Here is a 19,468-nt window from a genome sequence, read left to right on the forward strand (position 1 = left end):
AGCATACATATTTAAATAAACTATTACTGTTCGAAATATCTTTCTGGAACGGAGGAGACCTAATATGATTTAATGTTTTCGACAACAAAGAAATGTTTTTGTTGTATAAATGGTGCATTACTGAAATTAACTACTTAATTGGTTTTGTTATTTAGAATCCGATGTCAGTTAGTAGAACTCCCTCAATAGTACATGTAAATGGTACTAAACCGTGTTTGAAACAGCAGCCATGAAACAGAAGGGATACAACTGTATAATTCTCTTAGATATCAGATATTGGGAGCTATATATGAAAATAAAATAAATATGTTTCATACGGAAAAAGATGTAGAATTGTACTGTGACGGCTTGGAGAAATATCTGGAAATATTAACTCCTCTAGTACTCTGTCGAGCCCTCATCAAGACTACTTTGTAAAGCCACAAAATGATATCGTATTTTCTGGAAAATGGCTATCTGTGGAAAGAGATCGTCTCGCAATCGCAACGGATGTCTCGTAACGAAATTAAGCTGGCTTTCACAGGATAATGGTGGTATCGCATGCATCAGATGTGAAAAGAAGGTTTCAACATGGAAATGGGTGGATCGCACCGGAAAGGGCAACATGTTTATGTAAACATATGGCCTCAACATAATGAAGGGTGGAGTCACATTAGAAAGGGCAACCGTTTGATTCAAGAAGATGGTATGAAATGGAAACACGTTTTCTCGCATTGGATTTGTGTTAAGATCACCAAAAAAGACACGTTATTGCAATGGGAAGGACTTATAATGTATCTTGCAATTAAAAAGTGTAGGTATCTCAGTAGCTTGGTTTGGTTTGGTTTGATTTGATTTTGTTAAACATCCTATCAACAGCTAAGGTAATTTAATGACGTGTCTCCATGTGTGTAATGTATGCGTGCTTACGTGTGTGTATGCAGGAGACAGGGTATGTTTGTATGCTTGCCTTCTTTTGATAGCGCGAAACTGATGCCGACTTTATAGTGCTATCTCACTAAAATGCCATGCCTAAGGCAACCAGCACAGTATTCCACTCGGTCATACTATACTGACAACGGGTGAATCAGTTGTTGCAATTCCCCTAAATAATAATCACAATATACAACATTTGATATAGCGCCCTATATAGCTATAATGTAACAAGCCACTCTAAAGTATATAGATATACACTTAACACAATTAGCATATACATTAATCAATACAATTTTGAGAAATTCGCAGGAGCTGCTTTATCAGGCGCTAACTATTAGTCATATGCCACCTGGCTAATATCTCACTTTGTGCGTATGACTGCGCGAGTGCTGGAGATGTAATGTGTTCTGTTTGTAGTGGGATCGTGCTTCCAACGGCATCATTTATAGTGCCACCTAACCTGAATGCTACAGCACAGATACTACAACATCCATCCCAGACCGATTTATACTCCACCTTGGTTGGAGTTATGTTGGCAGGAGAAAAACATTTTCTCTGAAAATCCATGCTTACGACGACTTCAGGGATCGAACCCCGGCCGCCTGCGTGGAAGGCCGGAGTGTTAACCACTCGACCAACCCGCTAAATGTTAAACGTAAGGCAGGGAATAACAACTACCGTTTTAAGGACTTTTCGGGAGTAATGTATGCTCAATATACAATACGAAATGGTGGCATGTGGTACAATGATGTGGCGCATTTAAGCTTACATGTTATTTATTTCTAAGTAGTTTTAGTATGTTTTTGAATGCAACTAATGTTTTTGAATGAAATGTAAAATGTCTTAATTCAAACGCCATAAATTGAATTGTCCAAGGATAAAGCTTACAAAGTTATGTCAGAATGTTATTGTACGTATACGCGGAATGAATCGTTACGTCTCGTAGACAGGCTTAGAGTGAAATAGCGCATGTTGTAGCCCCTCGTCATACAGTGGTGACACCAGAGCTGTATGTAGAGAGAGCGAGCAGTGATCAAGTTATTGTAGTCCAGGTTGGGATACTGATGCTGACTCACAATTACAACATTTCGGTTTGAAGGCGGATTCTACACATGCAAAGAATTGCCCGTTAAAAGGTAGGTTCAGCTTTGTATGTCTGTCCATCGTTGGTAATAACAGAGACGATCTAGATTGGTCTTCAAGCAATGGAACTTACAGGTTCGTCTATATAATAACAGAGACTATCTAGATTGGTCTTCAAGCAATAGAACTTACAGGTTCGTCTATATAATAACAGTGACTATCTAGATTGGGTCTTCAAGCAATAGAACTTACAGGTTCGTCTATATAATAACAGAGACGATCTAGATTGGTCTTCAAGCAATGGAACTTACATGTTCGTCTATATAATAACAGTGACTATCTAGATTGGTCTTCAAGCAATAGAACTTACAGGTTCGTCTATGTAATAACAGAGACTATCTAGATTGGTCTTCAAGCAACGGAACTTACAGGTTGGTCTATATAATAACAGAGACCATCTAGAATGGTCTTCAAGCAATAGAACTTACAGGTTCGTATATAAAATAACAGAGACGATCTAGATCGGTCTTCGAGTAATGGAACTTACATGTTCGTCTATATAATAACAGTGACTATCTAGCTTGGCCTTCAAGCAATAGAACTTACAGGTTCGTCTATAAAATAACAGAGACGATCTAGATTGGTCTTCAAGCAATAGAACTTACAGGTTCGTCTATATAATAACAGAGACCATCTAGAATGGTCTTCAAGCAATAGAACTTACAGGTTCGTCTATAAAATAACAGAGACGATCTAGATCGGTCTTCGAGCAATGGAACTTACATGTTCGTCTATATAATAACAGCGACTATCTAGATTGGTCTCTAAGCAATGGAACTTACAGGTTCGTCTATATAATAACAGAAACGATCTAGATTGGTCTTCAAGCAATGGAACTTACAGGTTCGTCTATATAATAACAGAGACTATCTAGATTGGTCTTCAAGCAATAGAACCTACAGGTTCGTCTATATAATAACAGAGACCATCTAGATTGGTCTTCAAGCAATGGAACTTACAGGTTCGTCTATATAATAACAGAGACTATCTAGATTGATCTTCAAGCAATAGAACTTACAGGTTCGTCTATATAATAACAGACCATCTAGATTGGTCTTCAAGCAATAGAACTTACAGGTTCGTCTATATAATAACAGAGACGATCTAGATTGCTCTTCAAGCAATAGAACTTACAGGTTCATCTAGATAATAACAGAGACGATCTAGATTGGTCTTCAGGCAATGGAACTTACAGGTTCGTCTATATAATAACAGAGACGATCTAGATTGGTCTTCAAGCAATGGAACTTACATGTTCGTCTATATAATAACAGTGACTATCTAGATTGGTCTTCAAGCAATAGAACTTACAGGTTCGTCTTTATAATAACAGAGACTATCTTGATTGGTCTTCAAGCAATAGAACTTACAAGTTCGTCTATATAATAACAGAGACTATCTAGATTGGTCTTCAAGCAATAGAACTTACAGGTTCGTCTATATAAGCGTCTGTTCGAGTCCGGAACATAACATCTAAGTAACTGGATACGCTACTTTGGTGAAAAGCAAACGTATGTGTACATTATTGTACCGCTTCTTATATGACCTTCGAAATGTCAAGGTCACCATATTGATGTTCAACTCTTTGCACCAAAACCTTGTCTTGGCGCACATATTATTGCTATACATATATAGGGATAGTTACAGGATAAATTCGTTCCTCATTGCCCAATTTAGATTTAGAAGAATATGTTCCTTCCATTGATGGAACGACTACCTTCCTGTTGTAATAATCAGCCAATCACGAATACTGTAACTTAACCTTACTAAGTATAGTTAATTATTTCATCAGTAATAATATATTAATATTTTTCGCGCCAATTAGAAAACATCGTGCATTTAGAATACTGAAATGCTTGGTAGAAGGGCTATTCAAGTGTTACCCCAGATAAATAGTCCTGACAATATTTCAACTGTGTTAAAATTATTTTTAAAATGTATTCTGGTTTCCGCAAAGCATCATAGGACCCCCGCGCTCAAGTATCATCGAATCATTATGTGTCGGCATAATCTGAGAATTTATCGACATCTACTCAGATTATATCAACATCTCTTAACATTATGTCGACATAAGTAACTCGTACAACAATGGTAGTAATATGGCACCAAAGATAACGATCAGGAAGGATCAAGTTTGGCACTGTACGTGTGCTGTATGAAGTATACGTATGTCATTATGTATAGTATAGAGTGGATTTCCTCGTGACATAACGATTAGAGAAATGTAGAAGTTGATAGTCCAATCCGTGTTATGTAATGTCTGTATTATTTCGGCAGCAGATCTGAATAGACTTTATGACGCTAAAAACTCGTCCAATGTGAATTGTACATGACAGCAGTATACCATAATATGTGTAACACATACCCTGGTAGCTCTAAATGTCACATGTTCTCAAAGGAATAAGTGTACGTACATAGGTTTTAAACATTTATACATGAACACAAATTGAAACAAGATACTAAACTCCGGGAATACGATCACTTCTTAAGGATCCCCGTTCCACTGGTCTTTGTTTTTCGCATATAGAGTTACATCCCCTTAACTTCGATTTGTTTTAGATATATCTGTGGTAAATTGCGCAAGAACACTTCCACTGAACAGGCAGCGAAGTCGGTTAGAGTGATTGGTACAGGAATCTAAACTCCTGGGTTTGTATCCTGGTATATTTTCCCTGAACTTTACACACAGCAGACTGTTGTTGATTGTTTTCATTTCATCTTCATTTTTTTTCCAGTCCACCAATGTTTGGTTTTCTTTTCAGAACTGATTTTCAAAGCAATAGTAATGTCGGGAAAAGACAGTTTCCATTGCAAAGTTTTTGACTTTATCCAAAGGGGGGGNNNGGGGGGGGATACACAGGATACACATGCATATAAAAATGCGGAACGGGAGGCTAGGTGGAGAAGCAACGGCACTTTTTTCTTCGTTTCATAATAATAATAATATACAACATTTATATAGCGGCCTATATAATTTGTAAAATTACTCTAAAGCGCTTTACAACATATGGATAATAGTAATGGTTATAATTGTGAAAACAAAAAACAAAGGCTTATAATCACTTTTATACATTTAAGCAAGCAATGCGCACATATAATTGAACAAATAAAAGAGTGGTATTTACATGACGTCTTTGCAAGGATTCTAAAATGCAGACGTGAAGAGGTGAGTTTTGATGTCCCTCTTGAACTTGGCCAGGGTATTGCACTTTCTAATAGAAGATGGTAAGCTATTCCACAATGTAGTCGAAACCCTCCCCAAGCATCTGTTTCCGTAGGTCACAGTACGAGATTTTGGGACACACAACAAAGATTCTGACTCCGACCGCAGTGATCGTGACGGCTGATACAGGGTAACAATCTCCTGTAGGTACTGCGGAGCTGTTCCATTCAGTGCCTTGTATGTGTACACCAGAATTTTGTACTGAAACCTGTATCGTACAGGTAACCAGTGCAACGAATAAAGCACAGGTGTGATGTGCTCTCTCTTTCGAGTACGAGTAACTAGCCGTGCTGCAGTGTTCTGGACCCTCTGCAGACGACTAGTTAGTTGGTCAGATATACCACAGAACAGGGCGTTACCATAGTTCAACCGAGAGGTAACAAGTGAATGCACCAACATCTTGCATGCATCTGCAGTTATAAACTGCCGAATACAGCCGATGTTCCTGATCATGCGTTCACATTGCTTGTTAATTGTCAATTTCAGAACATTTTGAAGATTATATACACAACTAAAAAATAGGTATAGTCTATATATATGTACGTATCTTTTATTTTTATTTTATATCTATCAGTCTAACAGAATCTGATACAGATTTACACTTTTGAGAGTAATTGGAAAACTGAGTTAAATGAATATGCCGCTTTGAAACGTCAGTATGTTCTTTGAAATCGAATCAAACGGCATGTTTTGTGATTTTGTATATTGAAATTTCAAAATAAGTCAGATGTGAGAACTTTTTGATAAATATAAAAAATAACACAATAACTATCAGAAATAAAACAGATTCGTGTAATATTAACATCACCTCTGAGAGAATATAAATTCTCACTACTTCTCCACCGAAGACATGCAAGGGTATACGTGAATCGCTCCCTGGTTCTACACAGAGATGTTTGATTGTACCCTAGGTAGAGCGAGGAATGCTCCGATACTCCGATATCACAAGTTTCGTGCGAAAACACATCTTCTTATCAAAATAATGGATGCAGTTACTTCTGAAACAGATATAGCCCTGAAAACAGTAGAATGGATGATGATACATTACAATACATCTGTTTTCCAATCTGAATAAAATAATGATGGGTCCCCAGGCAATCATTCCGAAGGTTCCGAATGTGATTGTCATTCTACTAACTTGTACAAAACATGTATCTGTCCCAGGAGGAGACGGGTGTATTTGTGTTTAAATTGGGAAAATATGATGAAGAACATGTTTTTGAAATTCGACACTTGTATGCCAACAGAATGTGGTTTCTACACTCGATAAGAGAATACGGAACGGTGAACACATTGATGGTTTACAGTTCTATACATCGTTCACATGTCATATTAATTGTTTTCATGGAACGAATAAAAATTGTCGAATCGCACAATAACAACTTTTCTTGTTACACTACGCATGCGCACTGAATCATCAATATACTGAAATAGGTAATTAATTAGTAGAGTTATATAGTTAAATACAAAATACTATGTTCAGCTAGTAACAGGAAATTGCAAATACCGTATTGGGGCACACATGTACGATCACACAACACACATGTACGATCACACAACACACATGTACGATCACACAACACACATGTACGATCACACAACACACATGTACGATCACACAACACACATGTACGATCACACAACACACATGTACGATCACACAACACACATGTACGATCACACAACACACATGTACGATCACACAACACACATGTACGATCACACAACACACATGTACGATCACACAACACACATGTACGATCACACAACACACATGGAGGCACGTCCTTAAATGACCTAAGCTGGGTCGTTCAATACATGTACTATTAACCAGTCAACCAATCGTCTTGTGGTCACCATCGTCAGCAGGAGTGTAAAAGCCATTTGATATATAAAGTTGTACAGTAGTATTGCAAATTCGATTTTAAAAAGCACGAAGGCAAATATTTAGGGGGTGGGGTAGCGGAGATAAATACGGTGTGTCGACAGTAAAAGGGCAAGGAAGACTTTCAAATATAGATGCTTCAATACAATGTAATATGTATTTCACTGATAACGTCTCATGGTATAAACCTCGTTCTTATTACTAGTAGTTCAATTCCAAACAAATATGTGTCACGAGTTTTCCAGATTTATTATTAGTTTCTACCAATGAAACAGAGGGATTTGAGAATCGCTAGATGTCTGTCCATCTGTCCAGCTGTCCGTCTGTCTGTCCAGTCCGTGTCCTGAATATAAAACCTGATCGGCTGTAGATATTTTGATGACACCTAGTATACTGCTAGACGGTACATGTATGTCGTCTGTCTCGTAAATAATCAATTAGTGTATGGCGTTATCACAAGCGGATCTATAACGTTATGATCGCAGTTGCTACTGGTATACGATGTTTGGTTATCACTCGAGTACAATCTGATTGGAAATTTGTTTTATCCAAACAAAACGAGTTTTCTAAATATTACAAGATGCGGTGTTGATGCAAGTTTTATAACCTAACTGTGATGTTTGTAAATAAAAAGGCGTAAATGTTGATTTAATGAAAGGAAACTGTAAAAGTGGGGAAAAGACGCCTGCTGACGCGACCATGTATATTTGAACATCGGAGTATGTTTATCACTGTTATATATGTACATGTCCAATGCAAGTTCCTCTATAGGCTTTACCATAAGAAATCGCGTTCATAGGACTATTAACGCAATTGGATCAGCGTCATTTCGACTTTTTTTCTTCCGCCTCTATTAACATAAGACAACCGTTAGAAGCAAACATTTTGGTGACGTTAGGCTGTTCCAGAAATCTGCAATGACGACACAGACATTTCAATATCGAAAATATATCGAAAATCTTTGTTCATGTCAATAATACCTACACATTTAGAATGTCAATATCAAAATTAATGGCATTTTATCAATGTTCATACTGGTATGAACGGAAACCGGTTACATACACATTTAACATGAAGAGGGCATCATGGGATGTGTATGTTACCGATTTACGTTCATACCAGTATGAACATTAATAAAATATGTCGTTCAATCCTTACATAAGTCATCATAGTATTCATTACAGCGAACTGATTCTAAAATATCGGACGCCATCAATTCAAATGCTGTCAAATGATGTCATATTTTAAATTTGAAATGCATGAAACATAATCTAGTACTCATTCGAATTCGTGAAAGCTACAATTTGAAAAGGTGCAACATGGGTCAAATGTCACCATCTTGAGTATGTGATATCACCGTTTATATTCGTAAAGCTATAAATACATACATGTATATGTAACACGTAATCGTATACTAAGTATCTGAACTGGTATGACAACATGTCACATATATGTATAACAGAAATTACACATATGCCAAGGTCAAGATCACAATCAGAGTCGAAATACGAGGATAAAATACAGGTACCGCATGCAGGGTTCAGTATATATTTTGTCCTTATATGTATTTTTATCCAAACAAAACACTTTTTTTTTTTAAAGTTTACACGATACGGTTGGTAGTGATGTAAGTTTTACAGCCTAGCTTTCAAAGCGTGTGAAAATAAAAGACGTAAAAGTTTAGTTAAAGGCGGAAAATTGAAGAAAATGTAAAAGGCGGGAAAAGACGCCTGCTAACGCGACTGCTATTCTGAACATCGGCGTATGAAGCAATTGAATTTATTTTATTGCAGCTGCCACTCTGACAAAAATTACCCGCATTACACAGAGTCAACAGAGGCAGTTTATAACAAGCGTGAGGTGTGCTGACACTGGAACGGTTTATTTTACAAACAGCGACGACAGCTCCGCCATAATGTAAGAAGGTGTGAGTTTCTCCGTAAGGGTTAAAACATAGGCCTTAGCACTGACAGTATTGGAAGTAATGGCGCTCATAAAAGCATCTGTGGTGTCGGTAAATCAAAGCAAATTGCCATTGCTGCTTCATGAGATACCACACCGATATACCATTATATCAGCGTTACATTTCCCTTGATGTGTTTAACAATAAATCTGTCAAAAAATCAATATACTGTAAAGCTGTAGATATCAGCGCACTAATATTTCCACGCATCGGCAACAGTATTTTTTAATTTTAATATGCTGGTAGTCTTGGTACATAATGGTTTTATATTTGAGTTTTAAATATATAATTTAGCGCTTTCGAATAAGTGCGAATATGTTACGATAATTTATGGTTACCGCAAAGATATGTACACTAGAGTATGACTCATATACAAAGTCCGCTAAGTCATCAATCAACCAATTCTAGATAAGGTTGAAACAATATCAAAAGATTACTTCTTCATGCGACCATGGCTGTTGTAAGAACGCTAAACTCCGACCAAATACAAAACTATATCGACAGCATCGTGTACGATACCTGTAGCTGTAAAATCTGTGTTAAACGCGTCTCACAGATCCCTCTCTAGCGTGAATGTCGGTTGTTTTGGATTTGATGTCCTCGCAACAGCGACGGTGTCCACGGGTTATGGGTAATTCATGAGCCCCTGTTTAGTGTCATCTCACTGAAACGTTACATGAAGACGGTTTCCACGGGTTATGGGTAATTCATGAGCCTTTGTTTAGTGTCATCTCACTGAAACGTTACATGAAGACGGTTTCCACGGGTTATGGGTAATTCATGAGCCTTTGTTTAGTGTCATCTCACTGAAACGTTGCTTGAAGACGGTGTCCACTGGTTATGGGGTAGCTGATGGGCTACACTAAAGTGTTATCTAGCCGAAATGTCATAACCAGGACACGGCAACATGATACATCACATGGTCATATAGCTGTACACTAGCAACGCGCTTACCTGTCCATATCGACACCTGTTTTAATGCTTGATAATTAACAGAAGGCAGTAAGTACCGACTTCAAAGATTTTAGTTTGCCTTGGTTGGGTGGGAACCCTTCACCTTCCTCATTTGGTTGAACGCTCGGTTTTAATATCAAAAGTGGCCGAAGTAATGTCATATCAGGAGCTAGGAAACAAAATTAAATTAGAAAGTAAAGAAAAATATAGAAACATTGCAACGTGTGCAAGAAAAGTTGTTTTGGTCTCTTTCATGTTCCCACGAACACAAATGACAATCCACAGTTCTGCAGAGGGTTCCCGCATTAGTCGCCTTATGAATCATGTGGTGGGTAATAGCAATTTGTTATATTTCTGAATCGGCGACCTGTGATGCAGGATGAAAGAATGTAAGTGTAGCGACAACCTGAGGGACACTCATATTGATCTGATTTACCTGTCTAATTCGACAACCTATGGGACAATACATTTTGCTTAAATTTACCTGCCTTATTCGACAAGCTAGGGACACAAGATTTGGTGTGATTAGCCTGTCTTATTCGACAATATTTGGGATACAGCATTAGTTAAGATTTACCTGTCCAACTGGAACAACTATGGGACACAACAATTGGTCAGATTTGCCTGTCTTATTCGACCATATATGGGACACAAACATTGGTAAGATTTACCTGTCAAATTCGACCATAATTGGAACACAACATTGGGTCAAAATTTTCTTTTTCTTTTGCGATACTTTGTAGAACACAACATATCTTTCAGATTTACTTTTTATGGGAATTGGAAGGTCTGAATTCAAAGTGTATGGTCAAATACTTTAATCTTACATATATTTGATCATTTGCATCAGAAACTGAATATAACATCAAGTTGGATAACCGCATACTATCAAGAAACTATTGTGACCCTAATTAACAAAGTTTCACTTCTGTAAGTATTCTAAAACATAATCTACACGACCGTACGACCATACGTGTAAAGCGTCAATCGTCTTTATTATCCGAGTTATGCTCACAACATTGCCAATTACTTGTAGGACACAGCGTTTCTCTGGGGAACACGGGAAAGGTGAATTAATCGTCCTGTCTGGAGGTATTTCTCATGTGGACTATTCAAGGCTAAACATGGGTCTATATAAACCTGTCTGTCTGATCGTTCCCCAACTGCATATAGGGCACAATAGTATGTATCGGCAGCTGCTGTAGTACTTAATCCACGGAACTAAATGTAAGACTGTAACCTAATTTCAAATGTTAACGCCTCCATGACATGTCCATATTGCGTATTATGTACTTCTGTTGTGTTCCATTGTCCCAGCAACCATATAGCGCCTATAAATGCACAACTGAGAAGGCCAATATAAGTTTGTGTTCCTGATCTTACGATCAGCGCTTACGACATCAGACATGTCTGTTTATTCCGCTCACGCCCCTTTACAACAGTTTATAATACTTTTCTATGTAAAGTATCCTGTTCTTTTATGTGTGAAGATGTTAAGGATTGAAGCATCATACAATATAACAGGGGCTGTAAAGTCACGCGTGGTGTGATGTAGTCACGTGTCATGGCTCCAGAATGCCATGTCGGAACTATAGGTAGGTGGAAAGAAAAATTTGTGAAATGTAATACAAGCGACACCTAATTCAACTTCCGAATGCTACGAGGTCTTTGATACTTCGAAAATAGATGATTTTTTTTATCAAACACAATAAGATATCGAGGGGGAAGCGCACGGAATGTATCAAACTCCCAAATACTAATAAACAAGCTTTTGAAGCTTATGAACTTATCAAACTTTTCACTGTTTGGAACGTAACTCCGAAAGGTTACGGAACTGATGAAACTCCGAAATGTTACGAAGGTAATAAAACTCCGAAAGGTTATGAAGCTAATTAAAACTGAAGTCAAATCCGAAAGGTCACGAAACTTATGAAACTCTGAACGTCAAGGAACATTTAATCCACCAATCTACCTATCCATCCAATTTATCTATTATCAACATACTTTGCAACAGCCTACCTCCTCCAATTCATTCAATATTCAATCAATATAGGGTTAAAATGAAGCTTTTTTACTCTTTGTGATGTAACAAAAGAAGAAATTAACTTCAGAAAGATAACAGAACCTCAATCAGATCAAAGAACGTAGAAAACTCCGAAAGGCCATTTAATTGAACACACTTTTGAAGAAAATATTAAATTAATGTATGCTTTCGAACGTAGCGCAACTGCAGTCAAACACAGACATGAATGGAATGTATTGTCCTTCAAAACGTAGCGAAACTTCAGTCAAGCGCAGGCAACTCAAGGAATTGATTGTGCTGCGGAAGGTAGTGAAGCTACAGTCAAACTCATACATAACAGAATGTACAATGTACTAGTATCATCATTTAGGACAAAGCAAACATGCAATCAATTCAGAAATATTACAAACCTTACTAGTCTTTGGACGGAACTGAGACACGCATTAAACTTCTGACTTTTCAGTTTGTCCGGGGCGTTACAGCTTTTTTTCTGTTTGTCCGGGGCGTTACAGCTTTTTCTGTTTGTCCGGGGCGTTACAGCTTTTTTTCTGTTTGTCCGGGGCGTTACAGCTTTTTCAGTTTGTCCGGGGCGTTACAGCTTTTTCTGTTTGTCCGGGGCGTTACAGCTTGGTTGCAAAAGTCCTACAAAGACATTGTGAAACTTTGGAATCGAACCAAAGTAAAAATGTAGCAAAACTGCAATCAAACTCCGATATTTTGAAGAATGTACGAAAAAGCAGCCAAGAGGTAACAGAACATGCCATGTCTCGAAACTGAAAACCTCAATATGGGTACGTTTAAATGTTCGGAAAATCTATGTTAACTGGGAGGTGCGATTGTGATTTGGTTTAAATATTTCAAATCTAACTATAATTTACCTTCAAAAAAGTCTACCTGAATCGAATAAATAATTATCCAATATGTCCAATATTACAGACATCGCAAATGGGTCAATTTTCTTCATAAAAATAAATTTCTTCGCTATCGACAGCGAATGTTTCCGGGCATTAATTCCATTGATCAAAATTCAAGAACCAATACGTAACGATAATTGATGATATATTCAGTTTTTCATAACGCAAAGTATACTGAATCTTGAAACACTTCTGGTCACTGTGGCTAAATATTGGCAAACCGGAAGTGGATAGTTTGTCCTATACGACGACTATACCCGTCTGTCGTGTTTTGTTTTGTTGAACTCAAAGCTCTTACTCCGATCATTAAGACACATGCAAGTTAGTTCGAAATGACATCGATGCCTGTCGAAAAAATCTGTTTTCACCCATTTTAAGACATCTGTAGCAATATTCATTACTGATACATCCGCCGTCTTGGAATGCTCTATTAATCTACAGAAGTAACGCAATATTTGTATGGCATCTAAATGGGGTGACATTATAAAACCGGAAATGAATGTTCCGCCATATTGGATAACTTCAATGGTTGACTTAGTTTATGATATTGCCCTTAATAAACGTCATCTCATTTGTTACGCCATCTATGAGCCAATCTATCACATTTATCGGCGCAGTTTGTTTTGTTAACATAATAAAACTTACATTAAAACGCTCTCAGACGTCTAGATGGCAAGATATAGATAAACGATCAAACGGATAAAATAGTCCGCTCTCTAAATATAATGATTTTTCAACGACATTCGTTAAGACGGCCTGAAACAAATGTTACCATGCATACCCTTTTTCAAATATGCTTTGCACTATTATAAAAAGGAGGCAAAACTGTATTCAGTATTCTGGAAATAACAGTATTAACCTATCAAACTGACCTTTCGCGGTGAGGGGTCATGGATGTTGGAACAGTATATGCTTGAAATAAATAGAACGAATGGTAGGCGTCCTTCTCCCATTGTTTTAAACTCAGGAAGGTCAAGTGCATAGATGACCGGTTTTATTGGCCGCTAGGCTCAAAAAGGAATGTTTATAAAATCTGTGTGAAATGACACTGTCTGGACAGCCTTTATTTGTATCCGTTATTAGTTGACTTATTTCTACAAGCTGTTAGTTAGCAATCGCTACCGAAGGCGGCCGCCGTGTTGATTTTCATCCCTTATAGAACGAGAATTGAACAGTGGCTATCGCTGAACAAGGCTCTCTGTCAATACTGGCCGTGTTTGATCACATTCTAGTGATATAATGCATTTTGTGTCGTGTAAATTGAAACAGTGACTTCGAGTCTCTGAGGGCAGATTTAAGTGCATGTTTTGATAAATTCAATCAACCTGTAAATTAAAATCCATTTCTTCTGAGAGAATATCGTAAATGATTATGTATTGGCCCCGTCAATAGCAAAAGTATTTCCTATGCAGTGCTTCGAGTGAACTCTATTAGGGAAAAGGATTATTAATGGTGCATGCGTAAGCTATCTTTGTTCCCCTGCTATATAGGAACATCCTTCTTTGAAGGCAGGTCCTTCCGAGATTCAGGTTTATTCCCCCGTTGTCACTGCCTGTCGTGAGAACCTAAATTGGAATCCTTGTTGCACATATTACGCCAGAAGCGACCGATATATAACAACCTCACGCACAGCCAGCCAGTCCCTGCAAAGCTATCCCTTAATGCATTGGCATTCGATATCTGCGACGCAATACCATAAACATCCCGAAACCATAATACAAGGACGTTAAGGGTTGTTTTCTGTTATATTATCACATTTTCAGCAAAAGTCTCGAATGTCCCGATTTTAACGTGCAGGATTACAACATAATACCATAAACATCCCAGTGAACTCACGACACTGCGGTATGCGTTTTCGTTGGTTTATCGACAGTTTTACGATATAAATCCTAGGTATACCACTTTGAGTGACATCGTACACCTTCTTTGCGACTTATCGTTCAGTTGTGTATTGAAAGTGTCTAAACCTTTTTGAAAAGAAAAAGAAAAAAATACAATATTATGTAATGCTGTCAAATAAAAATGTCTCCGAACTGTTTGATGAGATTTTTATTTATAGATAAGAAGATTAAAATTTAGAATCCTTGAAGATTATTTGTGAAGACGGTCATGAGCGATTTACTCCAAGGCGGTGTGATATCACTCGGGCTGATATCAACTTGTGGAAATTTTAAGACTTATTACACATACAAAAATGGTGTTATTATTAGTAAACATTTGATAAACATATGTATGCATCCATAGTAATCTGATTAAATTTTTCCAGATAAATTACTTACATACATAAGTATCGCTATGATGTCACTTGCCCTAAAACATCCTCGCACCGTATAGCCGGTAATTTGCACGGGCTTAAATGGTCACGTTTTTTTACTCAGAATTATAAAATTTAACTTTACACGAATAACGTTTTCTGGATATAGACATATGACGCATGTTAATTTCTGCGGGTTTTGTCATCGATGTTATTGATTTGCCATTTATGAGAAGCAGTTGGAGGTCAACTTATTTTGGGAGTTCGATGAATACTTTGGGGGAACAGGTGCGATTCAAGAATTTATTTGGATGATTTGGCATTCATGTTGACGCAATGCTTGCACAGTTCGTGTTGAACATTGGTAAAGTGTCGGCTTAGAAAATGCAAAGATACAAAGTTTGACTCCTGCATTTTTCTTTTTTTTTTTCTTTTTTTTTCAAACCTTCAAATTCAAACAGTTTAGGAGGAGAGTACGATTACAATGGGTCATACTGAAATATTTACCATCGTATGGCATCGCCACTATATAACCCTACCAAATTCATATAGGCTATGAATGTCATGGACCGATTGTTGACGTCATCATTTTCATGACGTCATATTTGTTACGTTGGATACCAATGACCCTCCCTAGGCGATGGCTGTTCTATTCATTGAAAAAAACATACACGATACATACATTATTTGAACTTAATGCTGAATAACAATAAGTGTAATTCAATTTCTATGAGATGAACAGATTCATAAATGGTATATATAAGCATTGTTCTGTTTTCAGTTGGCATTCATAGACAATATGAATGCCAACTTGACAAAGGCAATTCAACCATGAAGCGCTAGCTCGCTTCGTCGAATTGGCCTTTGTCCCGTTGAGATTTACATTACCTATGAATGCCAACTAAAACAGTCCAATATTTAAATAAGCTGTGTACAAACCGGTCGTCACAACGAAATGTCCGACGCGATATTACTCCATGAACCTACCATCAAAGTTTAACGTCCCAACGAAAGGTCACGTGATATTACTTCATGAACCTTGTATCAAAGTTCAACGTCAAAATTAAAGTTCATATTATATTACTCCAAGGATATTGTTTCGAATGTCAAAGTCACAATGTACACTGTAAGATCACAATTCTGATATGAACTATATACAGTGTATATATACATGTAAAGATGTATCTACATGTAAGTTCAACATTGCAACGAAAAACCGTTCATATTGCTCCATGAAATTTACCCAATGACGGCTTTCAATGTAAGTTTAATGAAAGCTAACGCCACAAAACTCCACGAAGAGACTGGTTTACATGCCGTATATTTTTCTATTCTCCAGCAACTTTCGTTTCAAAATAAATAGAGTACAGTCTAACGGAGGGAAATGGTACTAAGGTAGGTTGATTACAGCTTTTCCTTATTTGAGGTGTCTCTACCTCACTTCTCTTGTCGTGGTCGGAACACATAGGGGCCTAACTTACAAAAATTACACCAACTGCGGTATTGTGAGTGATGGGGCGGGGAAGGGGGGGGGGGGGTGCTTCTGGCACCCTGGTCCCCCTACCAGAGCCCTCCCCTGGACCCGCTCCTAAATAAATACACTCTGAGCAAGGATAAGCTACGCTCCTGGTGATCATTTAGTTTTCTTGCACGTGTATGTTAAAGGTAGGTATACACATCACAGTAATGCACATCCTCGATACTCCAGAGGTTACGCTCACTTACTCCCTCTGCACTAGAGTACCTGATCGTGCCGAATCGTACCGAATCGTATCGAATCGTACAACCCTTGGCTAGCGAAGGTGGATATTGAATGGATACTCGGATAATGTCTACAGGACGTTTATTATGGAGAACAACTCTAACACGAGTCATATGAGGGCGGGTACCTAGGGTGACACAACAGCTAGAGTCATATGAGGACGGGTACCTAGGGTGACAAAACAGCTAGAGTCATATGAGGACGGGTACCTAGGGTGACACAACAGCTAGAGTCATATGAGGACGGGTACCTAGGGTGACACAACAGCTAGAGTCATATGAGGACGGGTACCTAGGGTGACACAACAGCTAGAGTCATATGAGGACGGGTACCTAGGGTGACACAACAGCTAGAGTCATATGAGGACGGGTACCTAGGGTGACACAACAGCTAGAGTCATATGAGGACGGGTACCTAGGGTGACACAACAGCTAGAGTCATATGAGGACGGGTACCTAGGGAGACATAACATAGGGAGACACAACAACTAGAGTCATATGAGGACGAGTACCTAGGGAGACATAACATAGGGAGACACAACAACTAGAGTCATATGAGGGAGGGTGCCTAGGGTGACACAACAGCTAGAGTCATATGAGGACGGGTAATTAGGGAGTCTCCGTCTGATACTGAAAATAAATAGAAAAGAAAGAAGACAGGACAGAAAGAGTAATAATGGTATAGGTGATACAACCAATGACGACAAATCAATGAACGATAAAACCGTAGACAATAAACCCATAGACAATAAACCTATAAACAATAAAACCATAGACAATAAACCATACTAAATAAAACCATACACAATAAACCATACACACTAAACCATAGACAACAAACCATGGACAATAAACCATACACACTAAACCATACACAATAAACCATAGACAATAAACCATACTAAATAAAACCATACACAATAAAACCATTCACAATAAAACAATACACAATAAACTATACACAAAAAAACCAGACACAATAAAACTACAGACAACAAAGCCAACGACGATTAACCAATGATGACACACATGAATGAAGACAAAATGTTAGACGACATACAAACGATTGACGGTAAAGTAAATGACGACAAATTCATAGACGACAAAAACATTGACGACAAAATTGTAGACGACGAACAATTGACGACAAATTAATAGACGACTAAACCATTGACGACAAATTAATAGACGACTAAACCATTGACGACAAATTAATAGACGACTAAACCAATAACAACAAAATTATAGACGACAAAACCATTGACGACAAATTCATAGACGACAAAACCATTAACAACAAATTAATAGACGACTAAACCATTGACGACAAATTAATAGACGACTAAACCATTGACGACAAATTAATAGACGAAAAACCCATTGACAACAAAATTATAGACGACAAAACCATTTACGACAAAAACATTGACAACAAAATTGTAGACGCAGAACCATGGACGTCAAAAGTTATAGATTGCAATTTGTTTTGATATTTTGGTTAGACGACAAAAGTTATTAATTAAACCGTATACGACAAACGATAAACGATAAATCCATTGACGATAAAGGTATAGTTAAACACCCTGAAATTGTAAAGGAATACCTCGGCTTTCTGATATCTGTAAGGGTTTTTTTTAAAAAGGGAAATTATTCCTTACTAGCGATCGACTCCAATAAAGAAGAGAACAGCCTTATGTGCTAGCTCGATCGACTTTTTTACCACATATTATGTTTGACAAAGGGATAGTATTAGGCATTACACACTTTTGATATGTGTAAACTTAGCACCTGTCAAAGTCCAAGGCCACAAAGCGACGCGTACTTTAAATTAATTACTTTAATGATAGGAGATGTTAGAGAACAGTTGACCAAAAGTAATGGACATCGAAGTTCATTGAATAAAAATCTTGCAGACTGGCAACAGTTCACAAAAGATTTTAGCTATTCAATAACCTGGACCTATTACGATGCAATCATGGCCTGTGTGACGTTAGTAGTAATAAATGCCCTTGCGATTTACATGTGTTCTGTGTATAATTGTATGATACGATAACAAGTGAAGTTATCTCCCCTTTTTATCTATCATAAGGAACTCTGGTTGAGGTCAGGGGTCAGAGCTCGATTAGTCACGTGATTCTATTGATCGATTGTATAGGCTGTATAGGGGGTATTGTGGGAGGAGGCAACACTGTATCGCTGAGTGTATAGTTACATCTGATGGGTGCGTTCTGGATATCATAATCATTTTTACAACTGGAATCAATTAGGAGAAATGAACCAAAATTCACAGTTTGTGTAATATCACACTTGAAATGCACGTGCCCCAAAATGGAGTTCTTGCACGTGTAGCATTTCACATATGACCAAATGGTATCTGTAGCATGTATACACGATACGCTAGCCCTGTCAACACTCGACTGTGCAACCCCCCCC

General features: G+C 37.7%; 1 protein-coding gene across 2 annotated transcripts in view; it reads left to right on the plus strand.

The window, feature by feature from the left end:
- Positions 1 to 1,933: 1,933 nt before the first annotated feature.
- Positions 1,934 to 19,468, plus strand: part of LOC110466577 (heparan sulfate glucosamine 3-O-sulfotransferase 1-like) — a 28,041-nt gene continuing 10,506 nt past the window's right edge. For both annotated transcript variants that reach the window (XR_002464752.1, XM_021523160.1), the window contains exon 1: positions 1,934 to 2,051. The gene's annotated coding sequence lies outside the window, so the exon portion shown is untranslated. The remainder of the gene's footprint in view (positions 2,052 to 19,468) is intronic.

Source organism: Mizuhopecten yessoensis, unplaced genomic scaffold (genome assembly GCF_002113885.1).
Source record: "Mizuhopecten yessoensis strain PY_sf001 unplaced genomic scaffold, ASM211388v2 scaffold11137, whole genome shotgun sequence".
Lineage (NCBI taxonomy): Eukaryota > Metazoa > Mollusca > Bivalvia > Pectinida > Pectinidae > Mizuhopecten > Mizuhopecten yessoensis.